This window comes from Asparagus officinalis, chromosome 4 (assembly GCF_001876935.1).
Source record: "Asparagus officinalis chromosome 4, Aspof.V1, whole genome shotgun sequence".
Taxonomy (NCBI): Eukaryota; Viridiplantae; Streptophyta; class Magnoliopsida; order Asparagales; family Asparagaceae; genus Asparagus; species Asparagus officinalis.
The window spans coordinates 17,702,806-17,709,133 of record NC_033797.1 but is presented as its reverse complement, the minus strand read 5'-3'; positions in this window follow the sequence as shown (position 1 = coordinate 17,709,133).

The window sequence follows — 6,328 nt, the reverse complement described above, 5'->3', positions numbered from 1 at the left end:
AGGCGGTTAGTCCTTAAATCAAAGAGCACCAAGCTCTGATACCAATTGTTAGACCCTAGAGGGGGGGAGGTGATTAGGGTCTTATGCTAATATAATCCGATTTAATGCCAATTAAAATTATGTTGATCAATTTTTTCTTGCAAGAATAAATATGATATGAATATGAGCAATAAAGATGAATAATATGTACGCCAACCAAAACACAAACACACGATATGTTCATGAGGTTCGGTCCCCACGACCTACATCCCCGCTCCTCACCTCGAGGAGATATCCACTATCACAATCCGGTTTGGAAGCCAGAACTTCTACACACTCGGTTTACAAGTTCACCGAAAACTCTCACACTACACAATCACTCAACAATCACACTTTACACACTAAGTGTAGGAACCTAGCCCGTGTCCTCCTCCTCAAGTGCTCGATTACAACCTCTCCCTAGGTTCGTCAATCGACGCCACTCCTATTGGATTTGACCCCATCTCTCTCTCCTCACACTTCTCTCGGTGTACAAGTATGTTACAAGTAAATCTCACAAATAAAGGTTCAATACATGAGTTTGTTCTCAAATAACAAATGAGAACTCGGTGAAGCTCACACTCACTAAATCCCACACTACAACCCACAATATATAGTATGAAGATATTTAAGCTCAAAAGGTGTGTGTGATAACAGTGAATGAAAAATAATATAACTCAATGAATATAGCTAATCAAATGAAAGTGAAATAATAATCTATATATAAGGAAGAGTTTAGAAAAACTTCTCAATGAACAAGAAGAGCTGATGATTCCAATAGGGTTTGAAAGCCTCTTCTTGTTGTAGAAAAACTTCTCTTGAAAACAGATTGATGAAAAAACTCTTAAACAGCTCTTAAATGCGATTAATAACTTGTTAAACAACAAACTTGGATTTCTTAGATATTGGAGAAGAAGAGCAGCAATGGAGTATATATAGCACCCCAATACAACAACTAGAAATATGTAAAAGACCAAAAAGTCCATTTGAAAAACTAGCCGTTAGGCTCATTCTGATCACTCGTCGGTCGACCGGCCGGGGGCTGGTCCGGAAAGCACAAACAACTCCAAGAAACAGGGGTTTAGAAGCTGGCGGTTCGAGACCGACGTGGAATTTTGGTGCGCGGGAATTCTCTCGTCGACCGTGCCGGTCGACGCGAGGCTCTCTGGAACTATGCTATGAAAAAGAATCAACTGTCGGGTCGGGTCTACCGGTCGACCGACATCTGATATATGCTAAAATTGACAGGTTTTGGGCAGTTTTGAAAATTCGTTAAAAAATCAAATCACATCCAAATAGTGAAACTTTGGGAAAAGTTTCTAAATGATGAAATAAACATGTTTGAAAAGAATTTGCTGAGAAAAAATTAATTTTTCGTATTGTGAAAAACTACCTTTTTTGAAGAATGCTCTAGAAACCTGAATTTTTATGAAAGTGAACTTGATATAGGAACTTGTATAATATTCATATGTATATATTGTCATATAATATAATGTATATCGTGAAGTATCGGAGGAAGCTGTAAACTGAGATAAAGTATTTAAACAAACGTTTAATGATAAAACCATCTAATGATAGATAAACGTCAAAAAATCGTGTTAAGTGTATATATATATTGAGCTTAGATAATAATCATACTATATATGTAAGTAACTAAAAACATATACTAGTAAATCACGCAATGAACTGAATCTTTAACGCTTGATTAACGCGTGTTGAATGATACCTGAAAAAAGAACATAAACGCACAAAACACTAGAAAACTTATTAGTAATAAAATTGTTTGTCAAATCATCATCAAAACTATATGGGTGCAACAATCCTCCCCGCTTTTTGATGATGGCAACAATTTATGCATGAATATGAAATATATACTGATGAATCGCCATATAACAGACCATGATATCATATAATATATAAAAGAATCAATTTGTAAGCTATATGTGGTATTTCTCCCGCCTTTGGTACAACATCAAAAAGGGGAAATGAAGTGGAGAATGCTCCCTGCTTATCAAGCATAAGAAAAAATAAAGATTTGTTGTCAAAGGCTCGCCTCTGTCCAAAAAGACTGAAATGACATCTACCTGTTGTTATCATATATACAGGAGCTAAACGGCAACACTAGCCATCGAAACATATGGCAAAAATGATACGAGTTAACTTAAAGTTCTATAAACAAACCATGAGTTATAGTCTAACCATGTGATTGATCATAACATGATAAAAGCTGGCATAGAGTAATTAGCAAAACAATCAAATTTAGCATCATAGATTTGCATAAATATATAAAACCTAACAGTGCAAAGAACTCATGACAAGGCAACAAATTATTTACGGCACAGCGTCAAAATTATGAACGTTGTGTCAAGCAATGCATTGATTTATAAGAAGAATAACATTAAACAGATAGGCACAAAAATCAAACATAAGCATTAGAAGCAATATTAGTTTTTGCAACAAAACAATTCGTTCACAAGATAGTAAAATTTATAATCTCTCTTATAAAAGATACCACCAAAAAATACATAGTTTGTTCACAAAGTATCATAGAGTTATTACACCTCAATAAAACAGAGTTATCAAGATCAGTCATCTCCCCAAAAGAAGAAAACATCAAAACAAAGAAGCCATCCAACATAAAAAGAAACTCAACTAAGTCCATCACCAGCACGGCATCACCAGCCATCATTCACCACGGATCATCATCACCATCATCAAACCAGCCTCCACAGAATGCAGAAGAGCCTGATCATCAGCAGAATCCTCACGGGCAGAATCAGACTCCAGAATTAGAAGGGATCCCGAGCGACCTGACGCTGAATAATGAAAGATAGTGCCTAACATCGCTTCTGAATAGACGAGACATTTGCTTTTTGCTGAATACCTGAGTAAGCTGAGTGTGTTTGGGCGTTATTTAGTTGTTTTTTGGTTTTTTTTTTTTATTTTTTTTGTATTTTTTTGTTTTTTTTTTTTTTATGTTTTTTTTGTTTTATTTATTTTTTCTCAAGGCCGAATCTACGACGGTCACAAAATATCAGAAGTGGAAGAGGTTGAGGCTCTAGAACGGGAGTGATGGAAAAGAGAAGATGATGAAAGGAGTGGAGTCAAGGGCCATCTGGGGCATTCTAGAAAAGAGAGAGCATTATCAAGAAATGCCTCTCGTAGATTCAATCTTGGTTCATTGTAAGATCAAAGCATTGAAAGTGTTTTGAAGATGAGCGGTGAGAAAAAGAGCCAAAAAGGTTAGAAACTTTGTATGCTTTGAATGGGCCATATTATTGCATGAAAGATAGTTGCCCTGCAAATCTTACTGATTTTGAAAAAATGGCGTAAACAGCATTAATTTTTAATCAAGAAGGGGCGAAATGATCAAAGCTACCGGTTTTGGGAATTAAGTTCTGAGAATAATTTGGCCATGAGTTTGCCATTAGGATTAAGAAGAATTGTTGCTCATTTGGTAAGAGCAACCAGGCTTAAAGCATGAGTGGCGTTTTTAAATCTGGATTAGGCCAAGCATCACAGAGCATGAGATAACGTCACTTGTTGGGATATTAAGAATCCCACAGCAAGTTACGTCTGGGCAGAAAAGTAAATTTGCACAATTTTCACGGTAATGATGTAATGGTTAAACTACCATCAGCAGAAAGATGTTTGTGGACAAGGTTCGCATAAAACTAGATAAATAAGAATGGATAATACAGGAACTTTATGTCGCCTCAGGTGCTAGCAACCTGTCTAACCCAACCAAAATTGTGAAGGATAGTCCTCAGTGTTTATACATGAACACTCAGAATATTTGATATATCTGGTAGGAATGAATTTTTCGAATTTGCACAGTTCCCTGTATATTCCTAATAATGAGATTTAAAGAGTAAGATAATCCTCATAATGTGAGGCTTTTATAGATGAGGAACTCGATTCTGGTTTAGATCTCTTTTTTAAGGGGTTTGGGAGGCATGAATGAGTTAAGGGTTAAACGAGATAGAAGAAATTTTTTTCAATTTCCTGTAAACCCAACAATAAATTTAGAGGGCAAATTAACAAAATAGCCCTAAAACTAAAAACTAGATGAGAATGTTAGACATAAGAACTCAAAAAACAAAAGGGTAAAGGAAGAAATTACCGCACAAAACTGATGAGAAAGGATTGAAAGTAGCAGGCGTTGAATCCAAACCGCCGAGAAAATTTGAGAACCCTAGCTCTGCGATTTGCGAAAATGAGGGAGGAAGAAGGGTGTCGGAGTGTTTTTAGGAGAGAAGAGGCGGCTTGGGATTTGAGAGATGATAGATCAAGGTGATGTAAGTCGGGTTTAAAAACAGAATCTTAATAACAAAACCAAAAACCCCGAATAAAGAAAACAACGCTCGCTCGCAGAATTTCATTTCGCTCAGACGACTCGGTCGCCGATATCGATTACAGAAAGTAATGCGTGCGGTGCGAGGGGCCGGGTCGATCGACCAAAGGAAAATAAAAGAAACATGGGGGGGGGGGGTAAAGTGAAAAATTGTTTTTGAGAGATTTTATAAAATAGACCATTTGGAATATGTTTTATAAAAATACTTAAAGTTTTGTAAGGTATATATAAGTATTTTTAATTGTGAAATCATGCAAATAATGTTATTTTTAAGCATTAGGAATCATAATTTTTTCATTGCAAAGAGCCAAAGAAAATTATTCAAAACAAAAAAACAAAACAAAATCTAAAAAAAAATACTATATAAGTCTTTTTGGTAGCCCAAATCATTTATTTGGTAGCCACGAATTGGCAGACATGACCCCTATCATTTAACATCCAAGCCCTAGGGTTATGAACGCGCGTTTGGGCGTGTTTTGTGCACGGCAATACGATAAAAACAAAAATTGTAAACGTGAGCCATACGATTACAAATTTGTGCAATGTAGAGGTTTGAATGGTTTACGTTGACCGGAAATAGAATGCACGTGGTTCATCTTGCAAAAATAGATTTTCGCGCTTTGTAATTATTTGCGCAACGAGCATTTAGCTTTTCAAATGCGACAACATGGGCCAAATGACCAAACGACCACCAAATAATCACAGGTGTAACCACATGAGCATGTTTATGATTTACGACTAAGTGTGTGTACATTATGTGATGTAGAAGCTTGATGGGAATGCATACAATCATGAATAAGCTATCAATTTTTGGTGCATTCATGAGCAAAATTAGAGCTAAATGAGGTCTTTATGACACAATAGAACATTTGTGAATTTGTCATACATATGTGGCATAGTGATAGGTTTCTTAGAAGAATTAACAATTAGAACTTTGCACATAGTCCTATAAGCTTTTATATAGGCAATACAAGTGTTTAGTGTTGAATCTAAGGTAATATTCTTTTTCTGGCGAGTTGAGTTCAACTCATCATTGTGCATACAACATTGCTACTAGAAGTAGGATAAACAAGATTACTCATCAATATTATTTCAAGCTTATCATACTTCTACAAGCATATATACGTTTTCATGAAGCAAACCTAGGCATTTTTAATTTTTATAATTTTCATTGGGCATTCTTTAAAATTATATTTTCATTTGCAGATAAAATGAACTTGGTACTAGTGTTTCATGAATGGATGTATCAAATTAACATACTTACTTTTTCATCAATGTAGCTAATTTGGGCAATTTTTCAAACTCAAGAGCAGTTCATGAAGAAACAAAAGTAAGAGCGTATCATCGTATCGCATACGTCACTAGGGTTACACCTAGTTGGTAATGTATCATGGGAGATGAGGCTTCCTTAGGACTCAAATCAAGATTTCGCAATGCTTGTTGAAGGAGGGGCCTCCATTTCCCCTTTCATGTGCTTCAATAAACTTCCATAAAGTCGTGAGGGCACTATCAAATTAGCAAATTTATTGAGAACAACGCTGATGAACAGGCACTAAATCAATATAATCTAACAAAGCTTGTTCATCGTTAAACAATCTTTTAATCATTATGGCAGCAGCCATTTGGATTTTCCAAGATGGGAAGCAAATATGCCATCCTCAATAATTTTCCACAAATCACAGATTGATTAGATTAAAAAATAAAAAAAAATAAAATAAAAAATACAAAAAAATAAAGCGAAAACCCAACTAAATAAAAAAAAAACAAAAAGTTTGAATCTAATACGACCATTGAGCATAGGGGAAATTATCCAAACGGGAGGAAATATAATAGGCCATATCCTAAACAAGCATGAATGCATACATATCCATAAGGATGAATGGCAAGAAAGCCACAATGTAATAAAGAAATTAGATTGGCACTAAATGGCAATACTTGATCTTTAACTCAAGGCGG